At 46.3% G+C, this 27334-nt stretch overlaps 1 pseudogene; it reads right to left on the reverse strand.

Moving 5' to 3' along the window:
- Nucleotides 1-570: 570 nt before the first annotated feature.
- On the reverse strand, nucleotides 571-27334 carry LOC133081279 (dipeptidase 2-like; annotated as a pseudogene).

Genomic DNA, 27334 nt, shown 5'->3' on the forward strand with positions numbered 1-27334 from the left:
TCAACAAATGTGTATGCAGGTGTGGACCAGCTGGATCTCTCTCCTTCTCTCGGAAGCGTGGTTTTCAGCAGCGTCAGGCTGGGAAGACAGACATTTCATTATCCCCGAAGTCCTGTGCAGGCAGTTGTCACACAGTGTTCCACCAGCGGCCCACGGCCGGCACAGAACAGTGCAAAGCTCCATCTAGCACAAGTGACCACGGGGAACGGGTTGAGAATCCTGCTGCATTTTACACGTCTCCTAAGGGAAGAACTTCAAGAAAGATGAGCTCGCCGCGGAATTGGCGAACTGTGTGGAAGGAGCGGGATCTGTAGAGCTCAGCAGCGGCGAGCTCCTGTCATGGCTTGGCCAGTTCGGCATAATACATAATACGTAGGAAATGTACATAATACATAGGAAATACATAATACATAGGAAATGTACATAATACATAGGAAATACATAATACATAGGAAATGTACATAATACATAGGAAATACATAATACATAGGAAATGTTTGTGCTCGCATGCAAGGAAACTTTGTGGGGTATCTGTGGCTGCCAAAGTGACATCTGGCAGGATTAACTGGATCACCAGAGCCAAACAATGAGGACTGGGAAGGCAGCAATAACTCTGAGGCCTGGGCCCATGTGGGGGCAAGATTTTGAGAATGACCACTTAGGTGACAAAATGGGATTCCCACGAACCACGGCTCTGGTTAGTTTCTGGTCTGGAGCCAGATCCTCTCTCTGATGCAGACGTGGGAGGACGGAGCGGCAAGAGCTGCCCAGCTGCTCATCTGGGAACTCATCCTCCAAGGGACTCTGTCCCTCGTTCTCCTCCCGTACCTGGAGGCGGCAGTCAGCGGGCAGCACCTCTCACAGCACCCCCACGTACACCTGCTCAGACCACCTGCTCAGAGCTACTCTTTTGCCCAGCCCAGCATACCGGTTCCACCTGTCTGAAGACCCGCCGCACATTTCCTCGAAGCACACCCCAGAGCTCTTTCTCACTACAGCCACGCCTCAGCAACTCCTCTATCAGTACCGGGTATATGGACACGTCCTCCAGCCCCTGCAGGAACCTGTGTGGCCGCCAGCCAGCCAGCTATTGGGCCTCAGACCTGTTTCCTGGTCCTGAGTCAGAACCAAAGCCCTATGTGTCCAGCGTCCACTGAACCCCAGCCCTGGTCAGATATGGAAAATGGAGACTTGGAGAGAGTAAATGATTCACTCCTGCTCTTCATCCTTCAGAGGAATGCCCCAAAAGCGCCTCGACTGTTCGTCAAAAGTCATTGAATTGTACTGTTAAGATCTATGCCTTTCACTGAATGCAATTTTTGCCTCCATTTATAAAGAGAAGAAAAGCTTTTTAAGAACTGGGTTGATCCCCCTGCATGCACAGACCCAGCTGCAGGCAGAGAAGATGGTCAGCCCAGCCCAGACCTTGCTAAGAGTCTGCTCAGAGGCCGTGGGTCTGCTGGCACTGGATGGGCGCAGATGCTGGGCAGATGAGCTCTGTGTGGTGTTTTAGACAAATATGATGACCTAGAGTAGGGCCAAACAGGAGAGCCCAGGAAGCAGACCCTGGGAGAGGGGAGATACCAGTTGGGCCAGCACACCTGAGGCTATGGTCAAAGCCATGAGGACCACAGTGTGGTGGGCACGGTGGCTGTGAAAGCCCCACTGCTGCCCAGCCAGCCCAAGACAAGCCATGGGGAAGCACTCACCGGCCAGCCCCATCATAATCTCCGCCAATCCCGATGAACTTGCATCCAGTGACTGCTCTGATGTGGTCGAAGTGATCTGAAGAATGGGAAGTCAGCAGTGTGGGGCTTCCAGGGCAGGGGTGGGGGTGATGACTGGCCTCTGTTGATTCCTCTTTTTCCAGCCTGTAGGCCAAACAGGCCAGTTCCTTCGTGGCCTGGCACCGAGAGTACCAACTAGAGGGCCCTGAGGTTTGATCTGAAGTGATCCCAGCTGGCTCTAGACTGGACTTCAGATTTGGAGTGGACCCCAGAGCCCCCTGTTTGGGCCATTTCCCACCCAAGATTCACCCTGCCTCCCAGTCTCCTTGAGAACCTGTGGGGGCTCCTTTCCCCGGGTGTGGAGGATGAGAGAGGAACAAGAGTACAACTGATGAAGACCCCAGAGACCTAAGGAGCTGTCCAGTCCCTTGGCCAGAGGTAGGGGCAGTGCACTTTAGGAGCCCCTGCAGAGGCACAGTTGGGCAGCACCCAGGCTCTGTGTCTGACAGCCTCCCTGATACCCATCAGTATCGCAGTTTTGATTCCGTGGCTCCAGTTCCACATGGCACCAAGGTGCTGTGTACCGTCCATTATTGGGTTTTTGGGAGCTGTACCTATTGCCAACAGGTGGGTCAAACCACTGGGGCTCTTCTGAAGTCCTCCCCAAATTTGGACCCAGCTTCAGCTCCAAATCAGAGTTTTCAGAGAGCCCAGGGTGAGGCTCACCTGCCACAGTAGGCACGTTGGCTAACGGGTTGCACTGCAGCACCCGCACGGACAAGGGCACCATCACGATGCCACCGTTCTTATTCTGCAGGGGCGGACCGGTGGACAGTCAGCTTGGCCCCCAGCACAGCCACCTGCCTGTTCACTCTCTCGGCCCCTGTGAGGAAGGTGTTGAGGTCAGAGTCGTCTCCTCTCTGGGTTTATGTGAATGGAGGAGCCGCAGCCCTGGTCTGGGTGGTGTCTTGGCCCTGGGTTTCCGGGTTTGGAGGAGTATCTTACCACCTAGACCCCCACCTAGGGCTCAAGAGTTCAGGGGCTGTGGACCGTGGGTTTTGGGGGCAGAAGGTATTTAACCTGGGGTTTGAGGAAATTGAGGGAGGAGAGGCTCAGGTTCAAGGGCTCCTGGTTTGAACCTCTTGCTTTAGGTTTGAGGGCCAGGGCAGTCCCTCACCAGAAGCTGCAGGATATCATCAGGACCATTCCGAGTGTTCTTGCACACACCCCGGGCAGCTGAGTGGGAGAAGATGACAGGTGCCTGTGACACTTCTAGGGCTCGCCGTGCCACAGCATCGAGACATGGGACAAGTCCACCATCATGCCCAGGCGGTTCATTTCTGCCACCACCTTCTGCAGGGACAGGATGGGGAGAGGGCATCAGGGCTGCATTTACCTTGTGTGCATTTATCTGGAGGGAACAGGCGGGGCTGTACATTCATGTGGGGCAGGGTATGGAACCCGGGTCCTTACCTTGCCAAAGCCGGTCAGCCGACTGACGTTGCTGTAGAAGGGGTGGATACCCTTTGCTGAGCTCTGTGCCCTGCAGGATGGCCAGGAGGCAGTCTGACTGGTGGCCATGACTTGGCTACAAGAGCCTAGAAAGAGGTTCTGTCAAACCGTCTACACCTGCAACTCCCTGGTGCAAGAGGAGGGACCCAAACTGGGCTGTGCCTGGCAGTAGGAGGGCCCTTCTGGGGATTCAGTCTTGTTCTGCAAACCTCCATTCCCCTCCCCACCCCAGGTTCAGGGCTGGATCCCAGGGGTAAATTTGCTTTGGGCCCCAGCGTGATCTTGGGCAGATCCCTGCCTCACTGGGCCCTTACCATCTGCACTGCGCTCACCAGGGCGTTTTGCAGGTGTGGGTGAGTGTCACGTAGTGCACACCCAGCGCATAGAAGGTACGCAAGATGGAGAGGCTACTGTCCAGTGAGTGGCCGCCCTCCACACCAATGAGGCAAGCCAACTTCCGGGTATTGTTGAGAGCTGGGGGCAGGTAGGTCAGATGATCATTTTCAGAGGCAGGGGTAGCTTACTGAAGTCCCTAACACCTACCACCACCAGTCTGTTTACCTTTTTTTTTTTTTTTGGCCGTGCCGCGCAGCATGAGGGCTCTTAGTTCCCCCACCGGGGATCAAACCCGAGCCCCCTGCAGTGGAAGCGTGGAGTCTTAACCTCTGGACTACCAGGGAAGTCCCCCGTCTACCTTTAACTGAGGTCACAAGCTCCAGCTCAGAATAGGAGGCACACATGAGGCGGATGAGGTCAATTTGCTCCAGGGTGAGGCGCACAGCATCCCGTTCGTGGGTCTGGCATGGGACGTAGGCTGACCAGAACTGAGGGAAGGCCAGGGCTTAGTTTGGGCTTTGGAACTCCTTGGGCTTCTCATAGCCTCCTGAGCTGGCACAGCACTCACTGTGTCCAGAAGTCACATGTAATGCGTTGCTTTTTCTGTGGTACTTGGATGCCCGTCAGGTTGGCTCACTGTGACCCCTGTAGCCCCGAGCATCCATGGCATGGCACTTTCTAGGTCACTATGGTAACTTAGTTCCAATGTGACTAACCTGTGGTCTCTGAGGCCCCCAAACTACCCCACATTCCCCAGCAGCCATGGTGGCACCTTGTGTGTCCCTTTGGTACCTGGGCACCCACGAGACCGTCTTTCAGCCTGTCCAAGCTGGTCTGGCCATGGCTGAAATTGCACAGATTAACATCCTGTAGCCCATTGTGGTAAAACTGCCTCAGGACCAGGGGCATGTCGTTGTGGCTGGAGGGAGGTCAAGGCAAATGGGTGGGCTCCTTAGGTCTTGGGATCAGGCAGGACACATTGCCTGGCCTGGGCCAGCCGGGGGGTCCCCCACCTCACACTGTCACACAGACTATACTAGGAGCAGCTGAGGCCTGGGCTGAGGGGTTCCCACCAGGGAGGGGATGACAGAGAAGGGGAAGGGCATCCATAGATGATGGAGAGGACATCCAGGGGTGGTGTGAGGGAGCCTCCCCACTAGCTCTGCATGCTCCGGACCTCCTCCCCTGCCCAGGGCCAGGCTAGGCCCCCACCGGCCCCCACCAGCCCGCACACGCTGCAGCCCCCCCGTCCACAAGCGGGAAGTCCCGCATCAGGGCCCGCGTGCGCTCCCGCGGACTTGGGGTGCTGGAGGTGCCCGGCGTGGTCTGGACGCGGGTTACCGGCCGCAGCAGCAGACACAGCAGAGGCCGCTGGCTGAGTGCGCGGGGACCTTCGAGGCCCCCGGGCCGCAAGCTGCGCAGGGCCAGGCAGGTGGGCAGAGGCGGGTCTGAGAGGGGCGGGCGATGCGGTTCTGCCCGTCGACACAGGCCACCCAGCGGCGCGGCCTCGCGAGGGGGGCGGGGTGAGGGAGGGGGATGCAGAGTCACAGGACCCCGCGACCCGTGTGCGGAGAGCCGCGATCCGCGAAGCCCGGCAGCCACAGGGCGGCACTGCCCTCCCGCCCCCTGCTCAGAGGCAGCGCCCGCGGGCTAAGCTGGCCTCTGCTGAGAGCCCGCTCGCCTCCCACCGCGGCTTCCCTCCGCCCCTGCCCCTCTTCCCACTCCCACTGCTCCGAGGGGGCGCCCTAGGTTGCTCTCGCCCGCCTCTAACCTTCCTGGCCAAGCTGGGCTGCTTCTCTCAGAGGGCCACCTTCAGCCCGAGGCCTCCCGGGAGCACACCTCGTCCCCATCTGCCTGCAGCCGGCCCCGCCCACTCCGAGGGCTGCGTGCGACTGTCTCCGCGGCCACACGTGCTCTGGGCTCCCGGTTTCCCGGTACTGGGCCATGTGGGCTGGTGTGGGGGAAGAGAGAGTTTCTGGAAATGGGGGGGTAACCTTGTGAGCTCCGGATTCAGGAAGGGGCCCTCTGCCCCCGACCTTCTCTCTCCACCTACTTGACTCCCCAACCTGCATGACCATTCTCTGGGGACTTCAACCAGCACCTGGGAACTCTCAGGAAGCTCCCCCACTTCTGTCAGCCAGCCTCAGGAAAGAGCGCCCTCAGGAGGCGCTACACCTCCCCAGGGCCTGAAGAGAGGGACTTCTGGGATGTGAACTGAACAACCTTCTGGGGAGAGTCAACGACCCTTTTACTCAACAGAGCAGGAACCCAGTCAGGAGGCTATTTGAGTGGAAGGAAATGAAGTCATTTCCATGGCAGCAGAGCCCCCATCGCAGCAACCTTCCTCCCAGAGCTGCTGGCCGACCTTCTGGCCAGGATCCCTCCTACCTCAGCGTGGAAGGCCCGGCCTCGTGGAGAAGTATAGGTTCTGAGGAAAGACCTGGCACCTGGGTTCCGCTGCTACACTTGCCTTATCTCGTGGCCCTTGTGGCTCTAGCTTTCCCAGAAACCTCAAGGGTTAAGTGCCTGTGCTTGCTCAGAGGCCGCACGCCATTCCCCATTTCCAGCCTCAGGCCCTCCCCCGGCTGCCTCCTCTGGGGACCCCCTCCCCCCAACACACACACACACACACACACACACACACACACACACCTAGAGGGGATGTGCCTTCTCACAGAAGCTCAACCCCTGAGATGCTTTAGGGACTGTGCCCAAACTCCTTCATCCCCAGCCTCTCAAGTTTTTGCTCTGACCCCTGGCACCCCCTGGAGCTGTTCCACCTTTGGAACCTTTCCTGGGAAGCAGGAGTGCCCAGCACAGGGGTAGTGACCTAAGTGTGAGCACTGGCGACCCTAGAAATCTGTTGCAGGAAAGCATTTTACTGAGCAGGAAGGGACCCCACTGGGGACAGAAAGGGCTGGGAATAAAGGAGCATGTGAACCTCGGGGCAGGGTGCGTGCTGCTTGACTCTCCATCCTGTTCCTGCTTCAGGGAGCAGGTCTTCCTGGGTCTCTCTAGCCTGCCTCCTGAGACCCCAGGCAGGAGGCTCTTTGGGAAGCCACAGATGGCCGCTTTCAGTTTCAAAAAACCCAGCTCCCCCCTGGTTTGTGGTGGTGGCCGCTGACCATGGCTCAGGGCAGGAGCCCATGTGGTAGACTGCTAAGGCTTCTCTGCACCCTGTCTCTGCTCCTGCATCCTCCTCGGCTCGCAGAGTGCAGACTTTTCTTTCTTCAAGTGACAAAGGGGCCCCTGAGGATTGAGCAGAGGAACGTCACCTTTTCTTCCAGGCCAGCTTCAGCCCTGGGATGTTCAGGGCAGACTCTCATTTCAAACCTCAGTTTCTGAGGCTCCTTGCTTATGGCCATTTAGTGTGGAAGGAGGCTCCTGGCTGAGGAAGGCTCAAACAGAACGACGCAGGTTCTAATCTGTGGCAGTGGGCAGTGGGGGGACGGGGTGGGTCACAGCAGGAAGAGGCATTCGCTGCCTTAGGCAGTTAAACCATTGCTCTCTCTTCAGAATGGCTCAGCCAGCAAGATTCTGTGGGGTCTACCTCCTGGCACCATGCTGTAATCGCCGGATTTTGGGTCTGGGGCAACCCAGATCTTTGTTCGACTTTTCCGGAGAGTGCTTTCTCTTGGGAGCACGTCTGGGGACTGGCTTCTCTGCTTCCACCTTTGCTGGCGTGGCCAAAGGAACTGCTGCTGCAAAGAAAATCAGAACTGATCAGTCACTTCTGCTGTACACAGTCTCCTGCCAGAATTTCCCTCTCTCATGTCTCTCCCAGTTTCTGGCTGAAGACCTTTAATCTACTTGACATCCAAAACACAGCCTTGGCCCATCACCTCTATGAGTCCCTAGAGAAGGGACACTGGCTGCAAAAGCAATTCCTAGAGCCTACGGCTGCAGCACATGAGGAGGTCTCTTCACCGTTTCCAGAGAAAACAGTAGAACCCGAAAGTAATTGCAATCATGAGCCTCTCCATCTCTCCCTTCCACAACAGAGAAAACATTTCTTGCAGTCTGTCACTTGTGAGGCTTTAATGGAAATGTCTTTCAAGTTTCGGAAAAAAATAATCTAATATAAATTGGTTAAGAACCCCTCCCACCTTGGCAACCCCTCTTGGGCCCCATTTATACTGCCTGTTTCAACCACACTGAACTCTAGCCCTCTGATACTTTTATCTAGATTAGAACAAGGCCAAATACTGAGGCAGAGTGATCAGGAGACTGAGAACCGCGTTCTGGGTACCAAGTCTAGGCTCACATCAACGCAGCCTCCTGGGACACCATCTCCTCAGCCCTCCAGTCTCATTAGCACTTCAACAGCCCTCTTGGTTCTTCCAGTCTTCTCATCAATATGGCACCACCCTCTCCCCTAGAAGTAAAAATCATTATAATCCTCCCTCTCTCCACCATGAAAGGATGAGATAAAGGCTCAACAGCAGCCCCCGTGAAACACATGGTCAACACTGTGAAGAGGTGTTACTAAGACAATTTGGTCCGACTCAGAGAAGGAAAGAGACAACTCTGCCCTTAGCCTGATCAGGCCCACAGGAAGGAACCACACTGGGGGCAGCCTTTGAGAGTGTGGCAATGCGAGAGAACCTTCTTTAGGAGGGGACTCCCTGTTGCTGACCTTGAAAAAGCAAGGATGGGACATTCGTTTGCTGGGGCTGTTGCAGAGGGGATGTGCCCAGGAGGTAGAGACTGCTTGGACTACTATTTTAGAGGTTGGGCCACCCTGGTTGAGAACCACAGCACCTTGTATTCCTAAACTGCTTGAATCAGCGGGTGCACGTTAGGACAGGCGAAGTCAGGTCTCATTGGAGCAGACTGCCTTTGGGAGTGGTAGAAGGTAAAATGTGAAGGGGAATGCTCTGGAGGAGGTTTGTCATGGCAGGTGGGCCAGCACGAGACCATTCAGATTCTCCAAGGCTCCAGAGATTACTTGGCTGGGAGCATCCCTCTGATGTGGTGCGGGGACTCCTACCTTAACAGGACCTGGCTGGGCATCTGGGGGAGGCAGAATAAATGGTTTGTTAACTTAAGAGAGCGAGAGACTCACCTGGGGGGTTCCACAAAACCACTTAAAAAGACTTGGACCTGGATTCTTGAGCCAACCCTCAGAAAACTCATCTAGATCTGGAGTAGGGCTCAGGAAGCTGCACTTTTAATAAGCTTCCTGGGCAGTCCCACCACAGTGGTCCATGGATAGAGTGACCAAATTATTGTGTATTCTCACTTGCTTTTGGGAGTCAAAGTGGGCAATGTGAAAAACTGCAGCAGGCATACGTATAAACACGGAATATTCAAGGCAAACAGAGGTGTATAGTTATTCTATGCATGAATCAGATTCGAGAAAAGCTAGCCTGGGGGTTAAAGAACACAACCCTTGGGACAGACAGACCAGATTCTGTCCTACTTACTTGTGTGATTTTGACCAAGTTCTTTTATCCTTCTGACTGTTTCTTCATATGGAAAAGAGCTATGGCTGTACATTTAGCACAATATTCTCTTCTGGCAAAGGTTGCTCTGGGTCCATTTGTGTTCTCTGCAACTTAATCCTTTCCGGTGTGCAAGCATTTTTAAGTTGTTTGGTGAAGTATTACATTTGACTTTCAACTGTTCATTACTTTGGGCAAAGCTTATATAATGCTGCAGAGACTAGAACCTATGCAGAGATAGTGAGAGGATGTGATAAGCTTATTCTGCCGGTTTATAAAAAAGTTTAACCTTTTCTCCTCTTCCTCCGTCTGCCACCAAGAGATGAGAAAGAAGGCAGAGCCTGGAAATGCACACCAAGCAATACTTCTGTGTCAGTTTGCCTTTTATTCCTCTGCCAGGACTTCCCAGAGAGATTTCACCAAAAGTGCCTAAGCTTGCCATGGCCATTGTTGTGAAGAAGATTTCTCTCTATTGCTAGTCACATCCCCTTTTCCTTCTCCTGGGCGCTTAATGGATGTTTGGGGGCAGGAAATAAAATTTAAACTAAAACATCAAAAAAAAAAAAAAGAAAGATGAGCTCAAGTAGGCGTTATTGTGGTCCAGATAAGGTTTGGTTCATTCATTCCCTCGATTAGCATTTATCACCCTTTGTGCTAGGCATGCGGGGAGAGAGAGAAATGTCTTCAAAGAGTCTGTGGTTGTATGGGGGAGGGAGCTGTGGAAATCTGTCATTTAGAAACAGCATGGAAGTGCTAGGGAAAAATTGTTTTGTTCATTTATCACTCACTCATCCGTTCACCCATAGCAACTACAAAGGGTTTCACGCGGAGGAACTGGATGCCCTGAACTTGACATTCTAGTGGGGGAAACAACAATGTAAAGCACCAGCAGTGGTAAGTCACCAGTAGTGATTTCAAGCCAGAAGGAACCACTCACCAATGGAGAGAGGCACAGGGTGAGCAGTGACTTGCAGAAAGGAGGGGTTATTCATTCCAACTGCTGAGTTCAAGTTCATCTGGGTTGTTGTGTGGTTCGTGCTTACTGCATCTTTTTTTGGAACGTGGCTCCACCCTCCAAGAAGGGTGAGGATGATGACTCTTCTTTCCTCCTGCTGTGCCCCGGGGTCACCCAGCGAGTGTCTGCAGGGATGATCTGCTCTGTACTGGCTTTTCAGTCCCACTCCCGGGAGAAGAGAGACGAAGCTGTGTCTCCACTGCAGCTTGGCCTGATTCAGTCACTGGATGAAAAGGTGGAAAGAAGGTCAAGTTCATGAGAACTGATACACTGCAGAGTCATTTAGTCCTAAAGTACCAGTTCTGGTTGCTGGTGAGTTGCTAAATCCAGGGACCTGAATGTAATTCCTCCAGAGCCACTGAGACATCACTTCCAGGCCCATGGCAGGCTGTAGGGGTGCTGACTTTTCTCAGTGCTAAGGAGCAGCCATCTTCCACTGAGAGAGGACTCTGTGTCAGCAGGAGCAGAACCACACCAGGCACCGAAGGAGGTTCTGCATCCCAGCATCTCCCAACACAGTGACAGATAAACGGGTAGAAGATGCGACAGGGCATTCACAATAGAACAGAAGCTTATCCCCAATAAATATGGAAAGATGTTCAATTTCACTACCTAACAAAGAAATGCAAGTTATAAATCTCTTTTTTTTTTTGCTCATCTAATTGGTAGAAAGTTTTAAGAATGCACAAAATTTGCTGCTAAGGATATAAGGAAAAGGCCGTTTTCATCTGTTGCTGCTGATGGGGATGGAAATTGGTACGAACCTTCTGGAGGGTAATTTGGCAATTTGTGTATCAACAGCCTTAAAACGTTCATACACTTTGAGCCAGTAATTTTGCTTTCAGGATCTTATCCTAAGGTGAAAGTCAAATTTATGTACAAGACTTATGTTCAAGAATATTCATCTCAGCCATTAGTGTAATAGAAAAAATATTAGAAGCTACCTAAAAATCCCACAGTAGGGGGTTGGTTAAATAACTGATGGCCCAACTTAAGAATGGAAAATAAAGACGCAGACGCAGAAAATGGACTTGAGGACACGGGGAAGGGGAAGGGGAAGCTGGGACGAAGTGGGAGAGTGGCATGGACTTATATATACTACCAATATTTGAAAGTGCCCTTGACAATGACCAGCCCATTGTAATACTCAAGGAATGGTTATAATATCATTGCCAATGACACACCCATAGTCCGGATATTATCCGTAACGATTACTAAGGTTGTTTATCTCTCCCTCCACTTTTACTAAGACAACAAAAGGATTAATTGAAGACTCTAAGTCATTTTTACTGAGGTTCTTTTTTTTTTTTTTTTTTTCAAAATACTAATTGTAAAGTCTGCAGTGGGTATATAGGTGTTCAACTTTTGTCCAGATTTTGTTTGTTTTTTTTTTTAATTTTTAATTTATTATTTATTTATTATTTTTATTTTTGGCTGTGTTGGGTCTTTGTTTCTGTGCGAGGGCTTTCTCCAGTTGCGGCAAGTGGGGGCCATTCTTCATCACGGCGCGCGGGCCTCTCACTCTTGCGGCCTCTCTTGTTGCGGAGCACAGGCTCCAGACGCGCAGGCTCAGTAGTTGTGGCTCACGGGCCCAGCTGCTCCGCGGCATGTGGGATCTTCCCAGACCAGGGCTCGAACCCGTGTCCCCTGCATTGGCAGGCAGATTCTCAACCACTGCGCCACCAGCGAAGCCCCATTACTGAGGTTCTTAATACTCACCTTCCTCACAAAGGTGGACAAAACTCTCAGCTTTCTGTATTGAGTGCAAATGTCTCTATTCTTGCCCATTTCAGAGTCCTCCTCACTCAAAATCTAGGTTTTGTCGATCTTTAGTACCCTGTCTCTCGTCTTATCTCAGATTATTCTGTGGTAAGATGGTGCAAACTATGTATTTACTAACTGGAGAGAATTCAAGTCCCCGGAGCCCCGGAATTTTGTAGCTCAAAATTCTGTTTTAAGTGGAGTCATTTTCTGTGCTTTCCTTTCATGCTGTCTGCAAAATGCCTGTTTCTGTCCTCCTTGAGATCCAGGTTTACAGCGCTCTCCTTTTTCTCATTCTGGGGTCTCTATGTTTGTGGCATCTCTGAGGGCCCATGTTCTGTTGAGGCTAAATTTGATACCTGGGGGGGAAAAGCAACTTCCAGATGGGTCAGCCTAGAAAAGGATCCCCCATTGTGTAGAAATTTAAAAACAGGCAAAATACCTGTCCTATCAGACACTATGATTTGCCCCCTCTGTCTGACGCAGCCCAGAGCTTTGTCATTTAATTCACACCTATCCACTGTGAAGGCCCAGCCAACAAGATCATTTTGGAGCCCTGAGTGGGTGCCCAGAATGGATGGGAGGGCTGAGGTAACCAGAACTCTGCCTTTTTTATGGACAGGTGTTAGGGCATCTTCTTTTCAAAGTGACACATTCCCAACCCATCCAACTCACGTAGAGGAAAAAAACCACTGTCACCAGCCAAAGTGAGAAAAACATGGGGCTGCAGAGGAAGAGGGATCTTGTGGGGACTCTTGTATTATTCATCCACGTGCAAGTATGAGCTCCAGATTTGATAAGACATGCAGTCTGATCAAAAGTCATGCAATTAATGATTTCTTTCAAAAATCAAAGAACTCTTTGATTCTTCATTTTAATGTAACTTTGACCTCTTTTTTTTCCATGTCATGAAAGAGGCCTTGACTAAGCTAAACATGCTCTCTCTCCCTGCCTGCAATGTATCAGAAAGCATCCTCAGTTACTTTCACAGGCAGTGGAGAACTCCTTAATTTTTCTCTGATGACAAGAGCTCCCTTTGAGCCTGGGCCAGAGGTGAGCAAGATTCTGATTCTGGAAAGATGTAGAAAAATGAAGTTCCTTTTGCCAGAGGTTCTGGGTGAGCATTGTTGATGTATGACTGTTAGCAGTCTTGCCCTCCTTCCACCTATTCTTCCTTTTCTGCATGGTGGACTGTCCTTTAGTTTTGGGGGTACAGTATGGGGGAAAAAAGGAAGGGGAGGCTAGAGGTAAGTAGGCTAGTGGCGGGGATTTTGTGCAAGAATATTTGAAGAAGGAAGTGTGGGAGCAAGTGCTGTGGTAAGACGGGAAAGGGAGAATTAAAAAAAAAAAATCTGTGATCCATAAATCCCCTTCAAAGACTCTAAGCAAAGTACTTAAATTATTTTACAATTACTTTTTGGTTACTACTCTGCAGTATAAAAAAAATAAGTTCACTTTTTATCGTATCCCCATGTCATCAGCATCATTTTAAAGACGTGTCTTAACGGCTGTATCGTGTACCATCCTTTATTTAACCAGCTCCCTTTTTTGGACAGTTAATTCAGTAATTTTGTTGTTTATAAATATATATATATATATGATGGATATTTTTGTTTGTAATTCTGATTATGTCATTTTGTCAGTCAGGATAATTGATGGTAGCTGTACTAACAAACAACCTAAAATCTCAGTGGCTTAGCAGGTGTTGACTGAAAAAAATGCACAACTAAAAGTTGAGAATCATCTTTTTTTTGGTGGACTTGCTGAGGACTTAAGCCCGGGAGGCAGTGTCAGATCGCTCTGAGAGATTGCACTGACGAGGGAAGGGAGGAACCAGGACATATAGGAGTTTTGCAAAAACAAAACAAAACAAAACATAAAACCCCAAAACAACCAGGTAGTCGGAACATCAAAAGATTACTGTTAATTAAAGAAAAACCAGACATCTCAAGTTAATGAATTTAGCATTTTTCTATGTATGGGAAGAGGCAGGAGTCTGGGCTCATTGGAATCCTTCCTTTGATGTGCATTTTAACTATCTAGAGCCAGCATCCTGCTTTTTTCCATCCTGAATCCCCTCCGGGTGCACCATCGGGGATGGCTGCCATGGCTGATGATGGCTTGATGGCTGCAACACTCTGTTGACTGATAGGGCAGACGACATTCTTCATCCATACAGGTTAAAGTTTTATTTTTTGCTCAATTTTACTGGCTAGGGTTGGAGTGGGAGACTGTTCTTTGCAGATGTGAGGGACTCAGGGTCCTTCAACATTGTGGCGTCACCTTCCTCAGGTCCTCAGAGCCCCGCGCTGGAAGAAGGGAGCTTGGAAAAGGCACACACGCTCTTGGCCTCTTCTGCCCAGAGAGGACAGAGCCACTTCTGCGCATGGTCCACTGGTCAGGGCTCGTCACAGGGCCCCACCCAGAGGCAAGGGGGCTGTAGAAGGGAATCTGGATGCAGCAAAGAGAAAGGGCCAATGGGTATTGATTAACAACTAGCCAAGGTCCTACCTACCTACCAATTCATTCTCAGATCTTTAGAATACAAAGGGTTACATTCCTGCAATCCTCCTCTAATTCTAGACAATTCTCCATTCATATTTTCTTTTGCTTATAGCAACCTTGAGCTGGGTCTTCCCCGGCTCGTCTTTCTACCCCTACAGGCTGTGGTCTCCTCGGAAGCTTTGGTGGGATGCAGGCACCATCTGGGAGAAGGCGCCTCGGAACTCACATGCCCGCGTTGCCCAGGACCCCAATTCCTTCCACCTCTCGGATGCTGCTTTATTTTCCCAGGGACAGAGCCAAGCTGTAATTGACTCCTTGGGCATTTCAAAGTCCCTGATCCCAAGACTGAAGGATGACTCCCTGCTGTTGTGAAAGGTTACCAAATTATCAGGACCTCTGATTAGGAGGGACAGTGGGAAGAGGGGAGGTGGTGTCAGGGGAAAGGCACTGACATTTCAAACTCAACTGGCGACTCCAGCCCCTGGTAATGGCTTTAGTAACTTCACAGCTGATCCCTGTGATCGAGCATCAGGACCATTGAATGCTAATTGAGTTGAAAAGCTTCCCCCTCGTGTGCTAAAACTCTCAGGCAGTAAAAGGCTTCTGACCACGTCTGGAGTTGCGTGCTGGGGACAATGTGGTGGGTTGCCTCTGGCTACACTTAACTGCTGTTCGTCTTCCCGGCTTGACGGGGTAGGGTTGCTGTACATACACAGACTTTAAAATTATTTTTAAATTATTTTAAAATTATTTTAAATTTTTTTAAACTGAAGAATGGTTGATTTACATTGTTGGTGGTTTCAGGTGTACAGCAAAGTGATTCAGTTATGCATACACACATACATACGTATACATACATACATATATACTTTTCCAGATTCTTTTTCATTATCGTTTATTGCAAGATACTGAGTAATATTGAGCACAGTAATACTGTGCTCTACAGTAGGACCCTGTTGTTCATCTCTTTTACATATATCATATATCTCTGTGTCTCTGTTAACCCCACACTCCTAATTTATCCCTCCCCTCACCCTTGCCCCTTCGGTAACCGTAATTTTATTTTCTGTGTCTGTGGGTCTATTTCTCAAACAGACTTTTTTTTTTTTTTTTAAGCAGATTGCACCTTGCTGTGGCTGGATCAATACTCTGGAGTGAGCTGTTTGCCCTCAAAACTGCTGGGGCCGCAGCCGTGGAGCTGCAGGGTCCCGACGGGGTCCTGACGGCCACCTCCTCTGGTTTTTCAGGTGCGCTGAATCGACAGCCCTGAGTTTTGAAGTTTTCCTGGAGGGGACTGGAGGGGATTTCTCCAGGATCGATGGAACTCCTTTTGTGGTGCTTCAGTGCTTCCACCATGAAACGCTCGTTTCCCTATGCACGTCCCCCCACCCCACCCCACTGTTTCCTTTACTCTCTCTCCTCCCACCCCCAATTCCCAGAAGAAGATCTAGGAATCAGGTCCAAACATAAGATCTTTGGAGAATCCTTGTGTGTGTTTTTTAAAATTTTTATTGGAGTATAGTTGATTTACTATGCTATGTTAGTTCCGGGTGTACAGCAAAGTGAATCAGTTATACATATACATATAATCCACTCTTTTTAGATTCTTTTCCCATACAGGTCATTACAGAGTACTGAGTAGAGTTCCCTGTGCTATACAGTAGGTCCTGATTAGTAATCTATTTTATAGGTAGTGTTGTGTATATGTCAATCCCAATCTCCCAATTTATCCCTCTCCCCTCCCCACTTTCCCCCCCTGGTAACCATAAGTTTGTTTTCTACATCTGTGACTCTATTTCGAATGCTTGTGTTTTACTCTAGTCCTGAAACTAGATAAAGCCTAGTCATCAATAAACAGGTGAGGAAGTAGAGCCAGGCATTGGTTGAGTATTGATGTTTCTGGTACAAGCTGACTCTCCGCTCATCATCCCACACCTTCATCAGCCATCATCATGCTGTCTGTCACCTCCTCTTCTCTGAAGAAGGCCCAGGCCATCTTTTGAAAATACAAAGCCCAGCATTGAGACCCTCCCAACTGAGAGAGCAGGAAGAGCCAGGGCTGCTGAGGTGCTCCCTGAACCCCACTCAGGGGATCTGTGTTGTTCCCTCCTGGGTGTATTGCGTGGATCCCTAAAATTCCTCCAAACCTCTGCCTCTGGGCTTCCAGATTGCCCCTGAAAGAAATGAACAATAATCATAATACCCACCACGTACTGACCGCTGGTATCTTGAGGGCTGCCTTGCCATTGGACAACATGTGTTGAGCTCCTACTGTTTGCCAGACAGTAGGTACATGCTTTATGTGTGTTTAGCCCTTCTGACAACACTGTGATTTAGGACCTGTTAATATGTCTATTTTGCTGAAATGGAAACTGAGGTTCAGAGTGGTTAAATAACAAGGAAAAGTCCATGTTTTTACCCCCTACACTAATATATATGTATATTTGTGTATACGTATTATATATATGTATATTTAACATATATATTATGTTGACTGGAAAAAATGCACGACCTCAAAGTTGAGAAATATGTTTTATTTGGTGGCAAAACTGAGGACTTAAGCCTGGGACACAGCCTCTCAGCTCTCTCTGAGGGACTGATCCAAAAAGGAGAGGGAGGAGCCATCAACTATAGGAGTTTTTGCAACAAAGACCAGGTAATCGGAACATCGAAAGATTACTGTTAATTAAAGAAAACCAGACATCTCGAGTTAATGAATTTTTAGTGTTTTTCTATGTATGGGAAGATGCAAAAGTCTGGGCTCACTGAAATCCTTCCTTTGATATGCACCTCAGCTATGTGGGCCCGTATCCTGTGCTTTCTCATCCTGAGTTCCCTCGGGGTGCACCATCAGGGGGGGCTGTGGCAGTTGACTGCTAGATGGTGGGCATCCTGTTTCCATCCTGAGTTTCCTCAGGGTTCACTCTTGGGGCGGCTATAATGTGATGGCTTGATGGCTGCAACATCCTTTGTTTACTGATATGGCAGGCAACATTTTTTCAGTGACAATTATATATATACAATATACACTGTTCATGTTACATATATTATCTATTTTATGTACTACGTATTTTTTATAATCTTTGCAAAAAACCTTGCAAGGTAGGTGTTATTCTTTACATTTTGTGAAAAAGAAATTAAAGCCTCTAACAGGCTGAGAAATTGGTCATGTCACTACATCACGATTAACAAGTCAGTGAACAAGATTTTGAATCCAAGTAATCCTTTTGTGAAAAAGAACCCCAAAACAAACAAAGAAACTATGTTCTTTCCATGCTCCAAAATATATTTTGGTCAAGTGACTTAAGAAACTCTCCCTCAAGCTTGTCTAAAGCAGAAAATAAGACAACAGTGCTTTACTGGAGATTATCAAAAGGCAGGATCAAGCAGGAATAATGAAAGGGAGCCTGAGGTTTCGGGTGATGAACCCACTGGCTAAATAGACCCCTGGAAACAGACCCACTTTTTTTTTTTTTTTTTAATTAATTTGTATATTTGTTTATTGACTGTTTTCCTCCAATAGAATGTAATCTTTTTTTTTTTTTAACATCTTTATTGGAGTATAATTGCTTTACAATGGTGTTAGTTTCTGCTTTATAACAAAGTGAATCAGCTATACATATACATATACATATATCCCCATATCTCCTCCCTCTTGAGTCTCCCTCCCATCCTCCCTACCCCACCCCTATAGGTGGTCACAAAGCACCAAGCTGATCTCCCTATGCTATGCGGCTGCTTCCCACTAGCTAGCTATTTCACATTTGGTAGTGTATATATGTCCATGCCACTCTCTCACTTCGTCCCAGCTTACCCTTCCCCCTCCCCGTGTTTAGAAACCCCTCTGGTCCAGTGGAGAAGCATATCCTAGGCCCCCGGTGCCTTTCAGAAAAGAGAACAGAGGACGGTTTTGCAAATTGATTGTTAACCGGAAGTGAAAAATTCTTTCCTGAGCATTGTCCTGCCTTAAAAAAAAAACCTATGAAGTGAAACTACTTCATTCCTCCCCTTCGGATGTAAAGTTTGACATGTTTTAAATTTCGGTTAGGCATTGTTTGAACCAGAAGGAAGACTGGCTTTTAGAAAACAGACAATGGTATAAATTAAGTTGTATACGAAAACAGGCTTTGTTAGTAAAAAAAGATACACAGATAGAGTCTGTTCCTATAAGCTTGGCTTTAAGAGAAAGGTTGATAAGGGAACCATTTTATTTAAATGAAGAGGAAGATTGAAGCAATAGTCAGCAGCTGGTAATCCCTAATTTGTGGGCTAATGTTGAAGCAAGTTAATAAAATGAACTCAGGGAAAGACCAGGGTAGTGTTTTATAGAATTCTGGAGCTGGAGGGAACTTGCAGAGCATCCAGTCCAATGATCTCATTATAAAAATGCAGGAACTGAGGCCAGCAGAGGAGGGGCAATCTCCCTACGGTCACAGGGATATAGTTGTTATGCAGAAAACTCATTTAAATATTATTTTTTGAACATGTAGTTGTGTGGATGAGAAGCAGAAAAGGTAACATTTACTTTTCTGGTCTCTGGCCGTATCTCCCTAATACTATTTGCCTTTTAAACTCTCTTTTCTCCCTTCAAGATTGCATTAAAGAAAAGAACAAAGTCAAGGGCTTTAAACATTATTTATTTTTTAAAACAATATGTGCATATTATAGATTCAGAAAGTGGTCTCCCTCTCACTCCTGGCTCAAGCCAAGCAGGTCCCCTCCCTCGGACTCACTGCCAACAGGTCTCCATGTGCCCCCCAGACCATCCCATATGTGGACAGGCCCATACATAACTACACACTTCTCTGCTATTCGTGGCATCCTTCATCCTACTTTTATTATTTTGCAACATCCCTTGGGGGCTGCTAACACATCAGGTCCCATCCAGTCGCCTCTTTCTTTTTAAATGGCTCCATCGCCTTTCATTGTCTGGAGGTACGAGAATTTATTTAGCACATTTGGGTCACGTCCTCTCTTTTGCTATTTCAAATAGTACTGTGATAAATATCTTTGTACATACATCATTTCACACATAAGGGGATCTATCTGGGGTATAAATCCCTAGAAGTGAAATTGTGAGGACAAAGAGGATGTGTCTTACATTTTGTTGACATTTTGTTTACATTTCTAGAGCATTACAAAGATTGGGGTACCTGTTTCTCCCCACCATGGCCAACACCCTATCAAACGTTTTTCACTTTTAGGCTAGGTGCGATTATGGTAGGTGAAAAATATCTGGTTGTATTTTTCATTTCTATTCAGACTCAGTTGTATTGAACATCCTTATGTTTAAGAGGCTTTACAGAAATATTCTGTTCTTCTCTTTTGCTCATTTTCCTACCGGTTACTGGTCTTTTCTCTTATTGATTTACAAGAGATCTCTATATATTAAGGCAATTCATTGTTTCTCTGTACCATTATTCACAAATTTTACTTCCATTTTGTTACTTGCCTTCTGATCTTGTTTACTGGGTGCCTCTCACCTCCCCTGTTCCCCTCTCCCTCCACCCCCGTTGGCAGTTCAGAAGCTTTTTTATTGTTGTGAACAAATGTGTGGATCTTTCTCTTTATTTGTGTTCGGATTTTGTTATCATACTTAGTAAGGCTCTCCCCATTAAAATCTGTCATACAAAATCTCCTCACAGTATACTTCGACTACTTTTAGTATTCCCATTATTGCATTTAAATTTTTCATTCATCTGAAGTTTCTTTCATGTAAAATATGCACTAAAGATTATACTTTATTTTTTTCAGATAGTAGCCGAGATATCCCAGTACCATTTATAAAATAAGCCATGTCTACTACATTGATTTGAAATGCTACCTTTATAACATAAATTCGAATCTACTTCGGGACTTCTATTTAGAGCCATTAATTATTCTGCATAGTCAAGAAGCAGTACAACATTCTCTTAATTCTTATAGCTTACAATATATTTTAATAGTAGTTTTTCTTGTTTCCTGAGGTAAGATTGTATTTCTATAAACTTCCCTCTTAGAACTGCTTTTGCTGTGTCCCACAGATTTTGGATCATCGTGTTTTTGTTTTCATTTGTCTCTAAGTATTTTGATTTCCTCTTTGATTTCTTCAATGATCCATTGGTGGGGCTCAACTTTTATTTTTATTTTTCTTTCTTTATTTATTGGCGGCACCATGCGGCACATGGGATCTTAGTTCCCCAACCAGGGATCGAACCCGAACCCATGCCCATTGCAGTGGAAGCTGGAGTCTTAACCACTGGACCTCCAGGGAAGTCTGGAGTCTGGGGGAGAATGGATACATGTATATGTATGGCTGAGTCACTTTGCTGTGCACCTGAACCTATCACAACATTGTTAATCGGCTATACTCCAGCGTAAATTAAAAAGTTAAAAATAAAAAAAAATTAAACAAAATTTTTTAAAGCAGATAAGTCCTCAAAAAAAAAAAAAAACAACAAACAAACAAAAAAACACTCCTACTCTGACTCTTCCTTCTTGTTGATTTTTTTATTGTACAGAATGGAACCTGTTTGTTTATTTGCCCCTCTCCTTCCAAAAGTCCTGTGGGTTTTATGCGCATTATTTTACAGATTAACTTAGGGAGAATTGATATCTTTGTGATACTACATATTTCTGCTCAAGAACATGGCATGCCTTTTGTTCATTAAATGGTTCATTTGTGTCCCTTAATGCATTTAAAAATTTTAATCACATACAGGTTACACATTTTTAATGTAAATTCCCAAGTATTTTAACTTTACTCTTACTATATTTTCATTGTATCTTCCAACTAATTTTTAATGATACAAAAATATTTAGCTTGGTATATTAATTATATACCAGACATCTTTATGCATTTAAAATTTTGTAGTACTTGTAACTTTATTTTCTAAGAATACAATTATATATCACGCACACATAATAATAGTTGTACTTCCTTTCCCTCAAAATTCATACTTGTTTCTTTCATATAGTTGTATAAGTAGTGTCTCCAGCAATGTTAAATAAAAATGGTTACAATAGATATCCTTATTTTGTTTTTTACTTTAATGGAAATGCTTGTTGTATGTTAAGCCTCACACTAGCCTTTGTGCTGATATCTATATATGGATACACACAAGTATGTACATAAAGTTTCATATTTGGGAGAATAAAATCAGGTCAGATTAAAATAACTTTGATAATTGTTTAAAGTGCCAAACTGTATTTATTGTTTTATTTCTTTAATACATTGTTCCTGAACGCTGTCTTTTGAATGGTTTCAAAAGATTAACATATTTTTTTTACTGTTATTATTTAAAAAAGGGAAATTAATATTATCTTTGGCCTGCAAAATTCCTTTCAAGCAATCATTTTAAGAGGAGCTATTTTATAATTCATAAGGAAGGAACCATAATTTACTTTGTAGCAGTGTACTTCAATCAAGGAGAATTTACCTAAAATGTAGTAAACAGTCCAGCAAACTTCTATAAATACATTATCAAGAAGTCATGCATTGTTCTCCTGTGACAGGCTGAAATTACATGTACTGAGAACTGCTTTGTATCCAGCACTCTGCTGATGAATTCAGATACATTAGCTCATGTAATAATCCTCCTAACATTGTTTTAAGATAGGCTTTGATACACCTTTTAAAGTTATGGGAACTAAACCTCAGGCAAGGTTGCTTGCTCTGATAGAAAACGGCATAACTGAGAATCGACACCAGATCATCTGATTCCTAATTCAGCTCTTGCCAGGTTAAAAACAACATGCCAAATATCGGTCAATTAGTTACAGCTTTTTTTTCAACCTGCTCTGAGAGTGGCCATTATGTCAGACCGACAGACGTGTCATTCCTTCTATAAGCATTTATTGAGCACCTACTTTCTTGCACAGAGATCTCCTGGTGGACGAGGTGCTCTGTCATCCTGCACGTCTGCTCACGTGGAAAAGGGGCAGGTTGTAGGGCTTGGGAGAGCCAGTCACACCAGGGTTCAGAGGAGGAGGTCACTCAAGGGGAAGTATGCAGACCTGGGATTCTGGAGGGTGCTTCAAAGGTTGAAGATGCAGTTGGAGGCCATGAAAGGGAGGGATACAGCAGACTGCAAATGATGGTGCAGACATCATGTATCATAATGTACAAATAGTAGGGTTTTTGTCCTATTACATTTTAAAAAATGTTCTAATATTAAAAATTAGTGAATTTAATGGTGATGACAGCAAGAAGAAAAAGGAGAGGCTGAAGAAAAAGCATCTGTTAGAAGCTAGAGATTGGCTTAGAGTCATAACTGATAGCTAAACTAAAATATAAAGAAAGGAAAGGAAGATAATTTCCAGAAGCCACACACAAATACAATTTGGAAGGTATAAGATATTGGGATGCCATACATTCCATTTCTTCACCTTCAGGGAGAATTACACTCACACTATTCCAATAAGATAAAAGATCATGACTATAGACTGAATTGTGTCTCCCTAAAATTTATATGTTGAAGTCCCAATTTCCAATGTGACTATAGGTGATAGGGCCTTTTTGGAAGTAATGAAAGCGAAATGAGGTCATGGGGTAGGGCCCTGATCTGATAGGATTCGTGCCCTTATAAGAAGAGACAGCAGACAGCTCTGTCTCTTTGCCACAGGGGGACACAGTGAGTAGATGGCCATCTGCAAATCAGGAAGAGAACCTCCCCAGAACTCGATCCTGCCAGAACTTGATCTGGGACTTGTAGCCTCCAGAACTGTGACATAATGAATGACTGTTTTTAAGCCACCCAGTCTATGGTATTTTCTTTCGGCAGCCCAAGCTGACTAATACAAACACATTCTATTTTAGGATAGTTCCCTAAAACTCCAACCCCTCACTAACCCTTCTTAGCGTCAACGGGCTTGACACCAATCAGATGAAAATAAAGTAAAAGGTTAGCAATGACGTGAGGGGGTCCTTCCAGGATGACCTAAGAAAGTCTTTTACCCAGAGGTGATTTTAGGCAGCGTTAGGAGCCTCTTCAAACCTGGTGAAGAGATCTGAGGAAATAAATTGGAAAAGTTGAAAGTAGCTTTGTGTGTGTTGTCGCCTGTGTGCACAGGAACTTACAAAGATGTGATGGTGAGGAGGCGTTCCTAATCTTTAAATGTAAAGTTAAGAAAGGAAATCATTTCCCCCTATAAACATACAATGCGTTACTCCAGGAAATGAAAGTTCATGTTAAATGAGCCAAAGGTTTAAGCCAGTGATACAATTCACTCACCCCCTCGTTCTTTCTTCAACCCATATTCATGGAGCCCTGGTGGGTACCAGGTGCTGTGCTCTTAGAGTCCCCACCTCCCATCATTGGTACGTATTGAACAGTAAACATTCTTTTCGTTGATCTCGGTTTTTAAAATATTCTATTGGTCAGGGCTCTTTGATACACTTTTCTTGATGACCACCTCCCGCCCCCCCACCTCTCAAGACCTTCAGTATCAGGATGAAGAGTCCAGCAGAATTTTCCCAGTTTTGGAGAAGCTCTGCATGTACTTCATAACCTCAGGAAATACTTTCTTAATCAGTCAAGATGGATAATCCCAGATGGGCCTTTCTGTGCAACTGATTATTAGCTTTATTCAAACATTCACTTACAAATCTGCCACGTGTACTCTTATTCTCACAGACCAGGTCATCGCACTGCGCCCGTTACAAGGGCAGAAGGACCGTATTTCCTTAGCCCAACGCTGCCCCCAATGGAGCCAAGAGGGAAGGACCAAGAAAAGAACACCCGTTCATAGAAGCTGTAGATCTCAGAAGCCCAGCAGTGCCTTGAGAGTTGGCCAAAAAAGATTAAAGGCCACTTCTAGTCACAGCAGTGATATTGCTGCAGATACATTGGCATATTTATCCTCTTCCAGCCCTTCAGTATCCTGGGCTATGGAGATTGTCTTAAGGAGCTTGTGTCGATTTCCAAGCTTTCCTCTGGAAGCTTAGCCCTTCTTAAGTGTTCCTTAATAGCTAAAAAGCAGAGCTGGATTCTGAAACTCCATCACTCAGACATTTTGTATCAATAAAACTGATGTTAAGAAGATTTAAGCTGAAATGCTGGCTCCATCATTCTTTTCTTCCTCTCTGTCACCCAGCCCCCTCAGACATTCATGCTACAGGCTTCAAAATGGGACTGATGTTAATGAATTTCAGCACCAAGGAGTCATTTGCTGAGGTTACCTGAGAATAACCCCCCAAACCAACTCCTGAGAAAAATCAAGACAATGTTCCATAGACCCACCTACTGTTCCTTTATGTCACTCTGCCCTCACAAACAACTTGTAGCCTAAAATCTTGTAAAACTGAACATCTGCTCTTCTTTTCTTCTCTAGACAATCTAGGCAAAGGGGTGGGATTTTATTTATTCTATTTGGTCAGATTTTCATATCTCCTTTGCTTGAAATGGCTCAATGGTCAGTATAGTTTAACTTACAAGAGGAAAATGACAGTTTTATGAATATTTATCAAGAGGGTCTAATATTGAAAATTGAAAAAGAAAACAGGAGTCATAAGAAAAGGGAAGAAAGAGAGAGAAAGAGGAAGGAGGGGAAAGGAGGAGGGGATCAGAAAAGATAAATCACTGGAATTTAGAAATCAGAAAAAGGTCTGAGGGAACATGGCAGCCGCTCCTTCAGGGAGACGTTCATTTAAACCATTTCAACAAGAGGAGAGGATCTTCCTGTTTCTTAAGATCCCTGGAAGAGCTGCACCGTCTCCAGTCCATATGCCAAGACTGTCGCTTCATCTGTCCCATGCCTTCTGCCCTGGTCTCTGCGGGAATCGACAATGACTGGTCATGCCCTACTCTTCCCACGTGTAAAGGGACTTTGTTTAAAATAGACCTGATTGTCATACAATCATGAAATGAAGTTAAAAAAAAGGTACCTGTTTCCATTAATAAGCCAGTGGTAAATAGAACCATCTCTCATGGAGGAGAAAGGAGACAATTTTGGTGGGGGCTGGTGGCTAGCGGGACGCTGAGGGTATCTTATTGGCTCCCCTTTGAAAAAAGCTGTCCAGAGCCTTTGTCAAGACAGAGGATAAAAGGCTCAGAGCTCTACCAGCAGAACAATGGGGGTCCTGGTGGGGAGAAACCAAGGGAAGTTGGTACTTTGGGAGTTTTTGCAAAGGAAATGAACACCCGTCTTCTGGAGAGTAGCTCAGAATAGATGTCCAGGTGATGGGGAGAAACCCTCCAGCAGTCTGAGCATGAGGGGATTCAAGAGTCTTTATTTAAGTCTAAAGAACACTAGACACTTAGTTAACCAAAGCCCACAATTGTTATGTGTAATTAATTTCTATTTACATTTTTAATCTCAGACTTTGAGATAACACAGCTTATTAAGGTGACTTCTAAGACGGAAGGGGAAGATGACTTGTATACAGTAACCCTTGGAGAATAAGTTTCCCTTGGGAGCTGCCTTTTCTAGACACGTGATGCTCTCCTAAGAGACAGTACTGATGAACATAATTCCTTAACAATTTGGGGGGATTGCTATACCAGCTCTTTACTTCTGTTGCATTGCAATGGAAACTGCTGGTTATATCACAGCAATTGGAAAGGTGTGCAGCCCAAGTCCAGCCTGAAGACATTCTTAGTACCAGCCAATCCCAAACATAGAATGCAGAGGATTGTGCAAAAACACTAATTTGCTCTTTCCATCAGACACCTTTCAGTGCTAATGGTGACCATGTTGGATGAGAGTCCAGGAGTTCCATCCCTCATCTTCCTCTTCAATTCCAACTCCCCGCAGTTTTTCTGCCCCTGCCTTCCCCCCAGGATCTTCTCTTCACTTCAAAGGAGGCAAATATGCTTGATAGAAAGTACTCCCTTCAAATACGTCTTCATGACAGACCAGTGTTTCCTTGTTAATGTTTATCACTTTTCTTCGGTAACTTAAATGCATTCTTATGCTAAAAGAAACCTCTCTGGCCTTACCCAGGCTCCCTTCTTGCTGGAGGAAGAACAAGGGAGTAGAAGGAGGGAAAATCCGGTCCTGATATCACTGTGATGTTTTCAGCTCTTTGCTTTCCACTGATGCTAAGTGTGATATGCATTTGGATGGCCAAAGAGGCCGAGATGGGATGCTACACTCTCCCCTGAACATTTTGAACAGGTCGGGATGACCCTTGTGCTAGATGTTACCAGATGTCCATTTCTTCCAGCTGTGAAAGAAGTTGATCTGTCCACGTTGTCATCAACTGTTCATTGTTGGGATTTCTAAGTGTTTGGCCTGCACTGTCCTAACTGCTGTGGGTATCACTGTGGATTTGGGGGTGACATGGGGGTGGTGTTAAGGCTACCAAATAAACATAACATGTAGTAGCAGATATGAAAATGGCCATATGGAAACAATAATGAAAATACAAACAAGAATGTAACAAATTTTAACTTGTGTGGTGCAGGGTAAAATTGAAGCGTCCTGCCAGACAGGAGAAGTGACGGAAGGAGAGATGTGTCTGGACCTTGGAGGATGGCTGCGATCTCACAGGAGAAGGCAGGTGCGAGGGAGACACTGGGGCAGCCACCGGGAGGCCAGGAGGCTGGAGTGAGCATGCTCAGAGAGGCTGTGATGGGATCGTGGTCCATGAGGATGAGGGTGGAGGAAGTTACACAGGTGGGATGGGGCCAGGTTTCACCTGACTCTGAAAGCCAGGCAGAAGGCAGACTAGAAACTTTGTTTCTCAAACCCCAGGCTACTCATAAATATGCAGCATCTTCCTGGAAACTCAGTGTTATACAAATATTTGGGGCAACTCATTCTTTAACTCATGTACTAAAAGAAACGTTTTGGAGTAGAATACAAAATTGGCGTGACTTTCGTAATAAAATATGCATTTTTGAAGACATTTTGGTTTATGGCAGGTCCCTTGCATGACACTGTCACACCCCCAGGGACTCTTCTCCATATGGAGTGTATCACGGGACAGTTTGAGAATTTCCTTAAGCAATAGGAAATGAAACCTCACTGCCCAAGGCTTTGCTCTGTGCCTGGAGCATCTTTTCTGCCCCTGTGAGCATCTTCTGGTCCCACTCCAAGAGCTGATCTGACAT

The sequence above is a fragment of the Eubalaena glacialis genome, chromosome 20 (genome assembly GCF_028564815.1).
Source record: "Eubalaena glacialis isolate mEubGla1 chromosome 20, mEubGla1.1.hap2.+ XY, whole genome shotgun sequence".
In the NCBI taxonomy this organism is placed as follows: Eukaryota; Metazoa; Chordata; class Mammalia; order Artiodactyla; family Balaenidae; genus Eubalaena; species Eubalaena glacialis.